General features: G+C 40.8%; 1 protein-coding gene across 1 annotated transcript in view; it reads right to left on the reverse strand.

Annotated features, from left to right (window-relative positions):
- Positions 1–12,500, reverse strand: part of LOC133613865 (receptor tyrosine-protein kinase erbB-4-like) — a 1,130,743-nt gene that overhangs the window by 677,944 nt on the left and 440,299 nt on the right. The gene's annotated exons all lie outside the window — the stretch shown is intronic.

Genomic DNA, 12,500 nt, shown 5'->3' on the forward strand with positions numbered 1-12,500 from the left:
TTAACGTTTTAATTTCAACACCTTCACATTGGTTAATGAAAACTACGACTGATCAAACAGCTGCTGTGCAAATAGTGAAATACTTACAGTATTAACACTTTGTAGGGTGCAGCAACAGACAGCAAAGACTGAACTGACCAACACACCATAAACTATACACTATCAAAAAAATGATTTACCATCAAAACAATATTTTTGTAACACACACAAAAGTACCGAACATTGTTAACATTGAGTATTGAGTATTGATTGAGTATTGATTCCCAGGTACACAGACCCACTCGACATCCATTGCTTTCGGTCTCCCCTAGGGGGGGGGGGGGTTACCCACATATGCGGTCCTCTTCAAGGTTTCTCATAGTCATTCACATCGACGTCCCACTGGGGTGAGTTTTTCCTTGCCCTTATGTGGGCTTTGTACCGAGGATGTCGTTGTGGCTTGTGCAGCCCTTTGAGACACTTGTGATTTAGGGCTATATAAATAAACATTGATTGATTGACATTGAGGTACCGGGAATCGAAAATGTGAACCGTACACATCCCTAATTTTGATGCTATCTATGTCTGTGAGGTTGATAGATTGTATCAGCAAAAAAGAAGTTCTCACAGATTTATGAACAATATTTTTTGGGAAATAGGCTTTGCGCACATAGATCAGATCTTTGAGTTCAGCTTGTGAAAAATGGAAGCAAAAACACAACACATTATTTTTTCAATGCTTTCAAATAAGCTACATTTTATTAGATATGCCACTTGGTTTATATAATAAATAATGTTTTGTCATATGATGATTGTAGCATGGTTCCTACTCCAAATAGTCTAAGAGAAGACCACTGGCTGCGTTCTGCTGTCATTGTCGCCTCAGGATCAGGTGAGCAGCAGAGGCTTCATCGCTTTCCTCCCGGTTGATTTGTTTTAAGGCTTATCAGATTTATAAAGAGAGCGAGCCAGGGTGTTTTGACGCCGGGAAAGATTAAACTTAACACATAGACGAGGCAGACCAATCCACTCTGAGGTGCAGAGAGTAAATCTAATGTTGCTTGTAATCTACCTTCTTATTAGTGGAGACAAATACGTGTTGTAATGCAATATGGAGTGGGATTTCTCTGGGAGACCCAGTCTCGGATGCAATGATTTAAAAGTACGCTGCATCATTCTGACGGATGTTTTTAATATGTTGTCTCTTCTTTTGTGCTGCAAAATTTCCATAATATTACAATCTGCTTTCAGTATGGTGCAGTGCAGTTCTACTCCACTATTGTGTGAACATATTGTTAAAGTAATATCTATCTCTGTCTGTGTAAATCAAAACTGAGCATTTGTATATACTATACATCAGTGACGTGCGGTGAGGTTGATGACTGGTGAGGCACTGACTTCATCACAGTCAGATTTACAAACATATGAACCATAAAGAGTATCTTATTCACCATTTGATTGGCAGCAGTTAACGGGTTATGTTTAAAAGCTCATACCAGCATTCTTCCCTGCTTGGCACTCAGCATCAAGGGTTGGAATTGGGGTTTAAATCACCAAAAATGATTCCTGGGCGTGGCGCCGCTGCTGCCCACTGCTCCCCTCACCTCCCAGGGGGTGAACAAGGGGATGGGTCAAATGCAGACGACAAATTTCATTACACCTAGTGTGTGTGTGACAATCATTGGTACTTGAACTTAACTTTAACTTTACACATACAAACTGTAGCACACAAGAAAGCACATTTAATTAAAAAAAAAAACGTTATTATGGTCTTACTTTTACTTATAAATTAAGTCCATGCGCCGCAACTAAAGCCCTCACTTAAACTTTCCACGTGCAAGATTGAATCTATTTAAAAAAGTGTAACCCAGGGTTTATAAATGTCGCCTTTACTGTATGAAACTACAAAATAACAAACACGGAGGCTCCAGTTTACACGAGGACCACTTTATTTACCTTCTTTCAAAAACCTACGCTCCACTCCGTGTCATCACTTCCGCTCTTAGCGCCTTCAAAATAAGAGCTCAAGGCATATACTGTATAACAGCGCATAACAGGAACTTAACATCACAAAGAGGAAAGCCCATGAAAATAGGTTACAAAAGTTATTTAATAAGAAGCCAAAAAGTGCAAAAACAATAATGTTCATGTTGGAGGAGTTGTGAATTAGATACACCTTCAGTCTGCAGTTGTACCTATTGTTGTGGCCCTGCAGTCATTCACAACTCCTCCAACACGAACATTATTGTTTTTGCACTTTTTGGCTTCTTATGAAATAACTTTTTTAAATAGATTCAATCTTGCACGTGGAAAGTTTAAGTGTGGGCTTTAGTTGATATAACAATTCTACGGCGGGGGTGCAGAAGGCGGATTACTGCGAGCCTCAGCCAGTGCGTCTTTTGCAGCCGTTTTATGATCGCTCAGCACAAGAAATACGTTACACACATACAGTTGTTGACAAAATACACTGTACATTATATACCTCAGCTAACTAAACCATGGAAATGTATAATATAATTCATATAGCAATACAGTCTCACTGCACAGCAGGCCAGCAGTTAGCCGAGTCCGGAATCCATGTTGAGGCACTGAGTGACGTGCCTCAACTGGCTGCTGTTCACCGCACCGTCTCTTCTCAGTATTTGAACGGCAAATATGAAAATTATCAAAAGTATATATTAGTCATTAGCAATGTAGCAGCCTAGTTTTGAATGACAGGGTCCCTGCTATCACATGTTGATACAAATGTAACATTTACATAATAAAAATCGGCTACAGGCTTCCCAAATGCTGTAATAAATTAAGCATGATGTGGCCCCACTTTTAACTCTTTTTTTCAAACACTTATTGCAAACAATTACTTACAGTAAGTCATTAATTTGACTTATTAAGTCATTATTTTGACTTAGTAAGTCATTATTTTGACTTTGTAAATTAGTAAGTCAAAATATTGACTTACTAAGTCATAATAATGACATACTTAGTATCTCAGTAACTAGGACTGTTTTGTGTATTGTTTTTACTTTACGGAAAAAACATCGAGATATATATAGTATATCGCCATTCAGCATATGGAGCGGAAAACACAACCAAAAATTGTAGGCTTCCTCACGCGACGAAGCCGGCCTACTTTTCCGCAGTCTGTAGTCTATTGCCCCCCCAGGCTGTGGTGGCAGCGATGAGATGGAGGCGTGATGGCGACAGGCCGAGTTACGCTGTTCCTTACACCCACCCACCACCTTACCCCTGGAGAGACACCACCTTAACTAAAAAATGTTCTAGGGGAAACACTGATCTTTGTTGTAGCGGTGTAGCGTGCAAGGACGGGAGTGGAAGAAGTGTCAAAAGATGGAGCCAACTGTTTTAATGACATTCAGACTTTACTTAAATCAATAACGGAACAGTATCTTCTCATCCGTGGCTAACTAGTGCAACAACGCCGGAAATGTGTCCCGTGAAAAAACGTCCAAATCTCTAATAACTAAAGTTCCTGTGGGTGAATAATGTAAACCCACTGCACTGGTAGTTTTTAGCGCTTCCATAGCGAGTCTACTGACAGATGTAAGTTACAACTTTACACTACTTTATATTAGAAATGGCAACAGCAGAAGATAGAGAACGGCAAGGATCGGCACGGACTAGCTACACGTATGACAAAAAGTCGCGTGAAAATCAGTGGTATTCAGTGAGGTAAGATGAATTAAATGCGCTGAGAGTTCATTGCTCCTGTCAAATGAATCACCACTCCAAGATGGCGGCCCCTTCGTCTGTCAGTGCCAGTAGGCAGTAGCGGTCGATGCTGCGTCTACTTATAAGATGTCTATGACTGACTCCATGCGCTCTGAATACGTACTGCTGATTGGCTGTTACCGCTCTGCGTGTATCCAATCAGATGGTTCTGTGGGTGGGACAATGCTGGGTGCTGCAGAGACGTACTGACAGAGGCAGAGGCAGAACGAAGCGTAGCAGCTTGTTAAGACTTTAGTTTAGGTGGTGGCTCTTTGTTGTTAAGGCGGTCTTAAGCGCTGCGGGAAACCCTGGAGATGACGGGGAGAAGACGCTGCCGAAGGTGAGTCACGTTAATAACACCGCTCACAAAACGGCGCATTTTGAAGCGACTGTCAGAAAGCGACTGGAAGATAGTTTGTAAAACAATCTATTTTTGAGCAAGGAACCACCATTACATGTTATGTAGACCACAAAGAAGTGTTTTTAATTTAGAAAAAAAATCATAACATGACCCCTTTAATGCGCCTTTTAATCCGGTGCGCCTTTTGTATGAAAAAATGCCTGAATAGATCCGCTCATCTTCAATGCGCCTTATAATCCGGTGCGCCCTATGGTCCGTAAAATACGGTAATACCGGTAATTGTTACACAACCCTAATTGGCCCATCAGTCAGCTTGGTGAATGAAGTGGGAAATAATTGTTCCAAAAAAACAAACCACTGCTTTTCTTATTAGACCGACTTGTATGCTGTATGCAATTATACTATTGCACCTTTTTAATTAGCTGTGAGACTGCTCTTACCCATAAAAGAGAAAGTTTGAATAATTCTAACAACAAAACCACTTGCACATTGACACCATCCCTCCAGTGGAATTAAATAAGTAGCACATTTATATGCATTTAAGCTATTTGTTTGTACAGCTGGTGAGTAAACGAAGGAGTCCAACTTCCCGATACTCAATAACTGGACCCTCGTAAGCCATTCTTTAATTGTTTCTACTACCACACTGAAAGTGGTTGGCCAAAAGGAGCTTAGTATTAATTTTCCCACTGCCAAGGGATTACATATGTTCTTTGTGGCAGGGCTGCGACGACTTATAAGGCTTGCTGAACATTGGCATGCAATTATCTTTAACGGTATGGTTTTCCGTCTGGCTGTTAAGACCCAACGATTCTCTGTTTGGGGCTTTTTTTTTAAAGACACGGCGTACGGATCAGTGTGCGAGGAATGCAGCGAGAATGAAAACGTCAAGAAGTTGAAATGGATTTTCAATAAAGATGCTGGCACACGACAAAACATTTCAAATCTTGATTGATTTTACAATGCTTTCGCATCATTCATCACACAACGCTATGGATCGCAATGATCGGTTTGCCTCACAGTTGTCGACGGGCTCCAACGAAATGACGACCGCGTTCACGACTGCAATCCTGCCGGCGGTGTCAGAGCTGGAAAGAATTCTCCACCATTAAAGGATTTTCTTTTTGAAACTTCAAATATTCAGCTTACTCTCTGATTCAGTACTGTGAGGAACGGCTTGCGGATACGCTTGTATTGACTCCACCGCAGTTGTAAGAGAATATATTATGAAAACCTGGTCTCTTGCTCAGTAGTTGATTTTAGTCCTTTAACAACTGGGTTTCTCCAGTTAATATGATTTACTTGGCGAAACCATGGTAGTAGTAGAAATAGTCATTATAAATACATTTTAGTTCCTTAAGAGCAGTGACTGTCATCTAATCCAATTCCAAATCTACCTTTGTCTCCCAACTGGTTTATCACACACTGATTTACATGTTCAAACATTGAAGGTCCTTAGGCACGACACGGTCATCGATCTCCTTTATTAACATTCAATAACAAGAAATAGAAGAGGAATGATGAGAGATGATGTTGTCAAATGTGATTTTTCTTTTACCCTGGGGCCTTGTGATAACGTTGGGATTGACTAATGCTCAATAATTCATCAAAGGAGACAACTATACAAGCACCATATTTTCCAGACTATAAAGCGCACCCACTAAATTTAGGAGAAAACAAATATTATTTCATATATTAAACGCACCAAACTATAGGCCGCAGATTTATACGTTGTGGAATGAGTTAAAGTTCAAGTTAAAGTACCACTGATAGTCACACACACACTAAGTGTGATGAAATTACCCTCTGCATTTGACCCATCCCCTTGTTCCACCCACTGGGAGGTGAGGGGAGAAGTGAGCAGCAGCGGTGGCCGCGCTCGGGAATCATTTTGATGATTTAACCCCCAATTCCACCGTATTTTCTGGACCATAGGGCGCAATGAGCAGGTCTAGTCAGGTCTATTTTCATAAAAAAAGCTGCACCGGATTATAGGGCGCATTAAAGGGGTCATAATACAATTTTTTTTTTTCTAAATTGAAAACACTTCCTTGTGGTCTATATAACGCAGGGGTCGGCAACCCGCGGCTCCGGAGCCGCATGTGGCTCTTTGATCACTCTGATGCGGCTCAGCAGCTTACTTGCTGAACCCCCCAATTTTCCCATGAGACTTTCGGATTTCAGTGCCTCTCGCAGAAAACTCCCGGGATTAATAGTCACCGATTTTCACCCTTACAGCTATAATAAGAGCGTGCCATGATGGTACAACATTTGGCGCCCTCTACAATCTGTATTAACAGCGTGCCAGCCCAACCACTTGTTATACAATATACATCTTCTGCTAGCACACGCATGTGACAGCAAGACATACTTGGTCAACAGCCACACAGGTTACACTGACGGTGACCATATAAAAGAACTTTAACACTCTTACTAATAATGCGCCACACTTTGAACCAAAACCAAACAAGAATGACAAACACATTTCGGGAGAACATCTGCACCTTAACACAACATAAACACAACAGAACAAACACCCAGAATCCCATGCAGCCCTAACTCTTCCGGGATACATTATACACCCCCGCTACCCCGCTGGTAGCAGGGTGTGGGTTCACAGTGTGGCGCATTATTAGGAAGCGTGTTAAAGTTTTTTTTATACCGCCACCGTCAGTGTAACCTGTGTGGTTGTTGACCAAGTATGCCTTGCTGTCACCTACGTGAGCAAGCGGAAGCCCCATCCAACGTGTAGCTGATCAGCCACGCCGGTTGTAGTGGGTGCTATATTCTGTACCATCACGGCACGCATGACGCTGACAAGCGCCATTCATTTAAAACCCGCGTGCCGCACCAGGTTTCAAATTCCATATAAAGGTGTGGGCAGCGTGTCTGAAACCCCTGGATTATACAAAGCATAAAAAAAACCTTTGTATGCAGTGTTATTTCATTTAAAATTTCTAAAAAATTTTGTGGCTCCCATTGTTTTCTGTAATTTGTGAAACTGGTCAAAATGGCTCTTTGACTGGTAAAAGTTGCCGACCCCTGATATAACATGTAATGGTGGTTCATTGGTCAGAAATGTTGCATAGATTGTGTTTTACAGACCATCTTCAAGCCGCTTTCTGACAGTCGCATCAGGATGCGCCGTTTTGTGAGCGGTGTTATTAACGTGGCTCACCTTCGACAGCGTCTTCTCCTCGCCATCTTTGTTGTAGCGGTGTAGCGTGCAAGGACGGGAGTGGAAGAAGTGTCAAAAGATGGAGCTAACTGTTTTAATGACATGCAGACTTTACTTCAATCAATAACGGAGCAGCATCTTCTCATCCGTGGCTCACTAGTGCAATAACAACGCCATAAATGTGTCCCGTGAAAAACCGTCCCACTCTCTAATAACTAAAGTTCCTTGGGTGAATAATGTAAATTTACTACACCGGTATGTTTTAGCGCTTTCATGGCGAGTTTACTGACAGATATAAGTAAGAACTTTACACTACTTTATATTAGAAATGGGAAGAGAAAAAGAAGAAGCTTATCGACTACGCGCGCAAATTTTCAGAACTTATGCAGATCCCAAATACAGATCAGCAGGTACCAGAAGGTAAGAAAAGTCTCCTTTGCATAATATTGCAAAACAAAACGCCAAATAGTATGTCTTACCTTATACACACACCATAATGATACTTGTGTGTTGAAGCACAGTACAATCCATCAAGCGGTGCGGCTTCATAGCTTACCAAAGTCGTACTAAAACATTTTGATAGATTTTTGAGCGCCGTGTGTAATGTTCTATATTTTCAATGGAACATATACAATTTTTGTGTTGTTTAATTGAGTCATGTTGTAGTCTACACGTATCTCTTATGTGTGACTGTCATCTGCTTGTCACATTTATCATTTCACCCTGTACCAAATAAAATAGCTTCGAGGTCAGTAAGCCATACTTGCCAACCTTGAGACCTCCGAATTCTAGAATTCACTGAAATTAAAGTATTTCTTTTATATATATATATATATATATATATATATATATATATATATATATATACAGTGTTTCCCACAGGACAGGCATCTATTTGTGGTGGTGTGGTCGGGGGGCGGGGGGCGGCGGCGGCAGCGGCGATGACCAAGAAGAACGCGGAGTTGGAATATAATACAACATTTTATGTACATATTTATATACAGATTTGAACAATTAGTGATTCACTGAAATATATTTATTAATTGTGGTTCTTACAAAAAATATATCTTATAAAATATAAAAGCTAAAATGTCTCTTAAAGCTCTGCCCCTTTAATTAGTGAATACTAAATAATTTAACTTTAGCCTACTACTACAACCATATTATTTACCAGCAACATAAAGTGAAACAGAGGCAGAGGTGTCCTGCCAGTCAGTCAACCTCCTCCTGCTGCTGAACAGGTCGCACCTGTGGTCCGGACTGTAGGCCTACCTCCTCTCCAAGTCGAGCCCTTTTCGGCCGTTGAAAATATTTTTCTATACTCATCTGTGTGAAGGAGTGAACATCCAACATTAGAATTTATTACTAACGAGCAGAACCGCTCTATGTACAGTGCCGTCTAACCTTAAGCGGCAGCAGCTCAACCCATGCAGGGTGCAACGTTAAGGTTTTTTTCTACTTGCCCGACTTCTCAAATCTACTTGCCCCAATATTTTTACTTGTCCTGCCTAGGTTTTTTTTCTGGCTGTGTAGTGCTCATGGCTTATATCTTACTAAAATTCTTCCCGTTGACTATTTACAACACTACACAGTATTTATTATTATTATTATTATTATTATCTATAATGACATTTAAATGGCATTGCATACATGTAAAATTAAATGCTATTTCACATTATTTGACCATTAGCAGTTACACCCATCTGAACAGGTCAGCCACCTGTTTAAAGCCCGATCACAGTTGAAATCTTGAAATGAAGGGCCTTTAATGGCCAAAACATTAACCTGGACAACATTTTAACAGCTGGTTGACTCAGATTTTATTCTTTTCATTGCATTCACATGCTGCAGTGGACAGTGGACAATTTAGCTTCAGTCCATGTGTGTTTATTGACAACAGGGCTATAACCTGGACACGTTAGCTCGTCGGTAGGGTAACACGTGACTTTTACTACGTTCGTCTGCCCCGGCCCACGAGTCAAACAGCGGCGGTGTTAATGAAGCAGCGGATTAACGTTAAATATATGACGAGCCGCGAGCGATGCAGCTATAACATATCTACCTAGAACCTATATTACCCTCGTATTTTGATCCCGTTTCGTCCGTCCGTCCCGCTTCTTCTTCTTCTTCTGGCCCACCAGGTGAATTAAGTGTTATTGGCGGAGTTACCGCCACCTACTGCACCGGAGTTGTAACTACAAGCAACATTCACAGACAGTCCCATTGCTTTTATGAGCGGTCGAGCGAGTCAAAAGCCGAAAAATCCATTTGTGGCGGACGTAATTCTTTCGTGGCGGGCCGCCACAAATAAATGAATGTGTGGGAAACACTGATATATATATAGTACAGTACACAGTAATGAAAACACAGTTGTTCTACTAACTGTACTGTACATGCTGCTTACTTAAAAAAAAAAAAAAACACTTGCCTTTCACTATTTGAGTAGCCTTTGTTCTGCCATTTGAGTACTGGCGAGTGATCTCTGAATCCGGGAACATATCCTTCACGGATTTGTTGAAAACATCCGCAAATGAGAACGGGGTGTTGCTTGCAAGGTGGCCCATAATACTGCGTTGCCGCCGCCTTGTGCTTCTCTGACCGTTCATGAGTGACTATATCCATTCGGCCACCGTGTTATGGGTTATAGATAAACCTATGGATAACGGAGACATATAATAGTCTCCTTTTCAGGTGAGAGGACGCTAAAGGCAGTGCCTTTAAGGCACGCCCCCAATATTGTTTGTCTGACTGGAAATTTTGGACATTACTTGCCGTAGTTTTGAAGCAATGCATGATGGGAATCCGGATGTTGTGTGTCAGTGTATTAACGTGCCGGCTGGTATAAACACAAACTGAGAAATAGCTCCGTGCCTGCCTACTTTATGGGTTGTCGATAAACCTATGGATAACGGAGACATATATAATAGTCTCCTTTTCAGGTGAGAGAGGACGATAAAGGCAGTGCCTTTAAGGCACGCCCCCAATATAGTTGTCCGGCTGGAAATCGGGAGAAATTCGGGAGAATGGTTGTCCCGGGAGATTTTTGGAAGAGGCACTGAAATTCGGGAGGGTTGGCAAGTATGCAGTAAGCACAACCAAAATTATATTGTACATTAGGCGCACCGGGTTATGAGGCACACTGTCGAGTTTTGAGAAAATGAAAGGATTTTAAGTGCGCCTTATAGTCCGAAAAATACGGTATCTACACGGAAATATTTCGTAAATGTTTATTTACATACCTTAATTGTTTCCAAACGGTGTCTGTAACACGGCAGTAAATCGGTTGATCAAACAAAACAGAAGTCATCTTCATGGACCCACTAGCTGCGGAAGCTAGCTCATGATCATCATTTTCATGTTGATCAGCAAGCTCACTCATGGCTGTCTGTCCAAGGGTCACCAGTAGCTCTTAAACAAAGTCTTCAGTGACACAGTTTTAGTACAATACAAATAAGGTTGCTACGGTAGTGACTGACGTGTAGACAAGTGTCCTCATTATCAATAACTAGTAATACGTACTACCATAAATTCTGGACTGGACCTATTAAACGGTGCGGTTCATTTTGGATTTTTTTTTCGCCGACGGCCATAATGCTAATAGTTTTTTTAAAAACATATTCAAATAGAATAAAATGGTGTGTTTGTGCTATGGCGCCATCTTTTGAATGAGTTCGCTCACTGCAGGTGCTGCTGGGTGAATGGCTACAGTGTTTTGCTTTGAACCGTAAGTACAATTGTCATTCCGTCTTATAATCGTCCATTTCGTTTATTCTCGTTTGGATTGTTCATTTATCAAGCAACGTTCGTAAGTTTTACAATATTACTAGAACAATTTTTTCTTACTAGAGTGTTTTCATGCATATTTGTACGTGCTATCGTAATGTAATGAAGCTAGGCTCATTAGCATTAGTTAATATGCTAACACGTTTAAGAGTGTCTATGTGAGTATTATTAACAAATGCCTCATGAAAATTCACCAAAACGTCAGTTTTGTTTAGTTAATGAGTCTGTTAAGCTGATTGGAGAGCTAGCTTCCGCAGCTAGTGGGTCCATGACGATGACGTATCTTTTGTTTGCTCAGCCGTTTTACTGCCGTATTACAGACACCTTTTGGAAACAGTTATGTGAAGGAAATAAGCATTTATATAATATTTTTTCTGTAAATAACTCATATCACAACATATATCTCTGCAGCTTATAGTCAGTCTAGTGAGGCTTATAGATGGAAAAATGTGTCCCTTCTAAAATTTAGTAGGTGCGGCTTATATACCTGTGCGCTCTATAGTCCGGAAAATACGGTAGTTAATACGTACTATGTACTGCTAATACGGTGACAGCATGAAAAGTCAGTGTAAAGCCTGTCAATCATGATGAAGACTCGGGAAACTGCACTGGTGAAGACTTTCCAAATTATTTTAAAATCTCAAATAGACACTTTTTATTGTAAGTTTCCAAAAGTGGACTACTGAATGCAATAGATTGATTTTATTTTATTTTATATCAGGACATTGTTTCTTGGGGCAGTGTGTAGAATGAGCAAAACATGACTTGGCAGACTGTGTAAGACAAACACCGGACATGCACTGATGCAAGACACAGAGCTTGTTGAGCAATAACTGCTCCACAGCACGTACAAGTTATGCTTCCTGACATATAATTTGATTTTAATGAACAACAAGTCAAAATTAATAAGGCTCAAAAAGCGCGTTTCCATCAGCGTCCATCTGCGGAGCATGGCTAATAATGAAGTGCTTTGCAAATAGCACCTGGGCAGGGAGAGAAGGATGAGTGCAGTTAGTCACTGACGCTCCTACAGCCTCCTCGACAAACTGTCTCTGCATGAAAGTAATGAATACTTGCTTGCATTTAAGGTTTGATATGGTTTTGGAAGTTTTGATTGGTGAAAATAAGGCATTTTGCGAGACGGTGTCCCGCAACAAGCTGTGTTTTACTGACATGGAATATTTTGAAGCCTGATTTGTTTTTTTACAGGTGTGTTACCCCAATGTTTATTGAGTGATGGCGATGGCTGTGCTTTTCTGGCTGCCGGAAGTATGTGGGGATATTTTATGTTTTTGTATTTTTTCATGGCTGGCAAAAATAGGGGAACTGGTTGACACCGGGAAAGAATGATAAAATCTATAGAGGTTACCAAGCAAAACCAGGAAGGTTGGCAGGTATGAGAATTAAGTCCATGGTTTGGCAGGTTGTTTGGAAATGTTTAAAATTATAACATAATAACACGTTACACAC

This window comes from Nerophis lumbriciformis, linkage group LG13 (assembly GCF_033978685.3).
Source record: "Nerophis lumbriciformis linkage group LG13, RoL_Nlum_v2.1, whole genome shotgun sequence".
In the NCBI taxonomy this organism is placed as follows: domain Eukaryota; kingdom Metazoa; phylum Chordata; class Actinopteri; order Syngnathiformes; family Syngnathidae; genus Nerophis; species Nerophis lumbriciformis.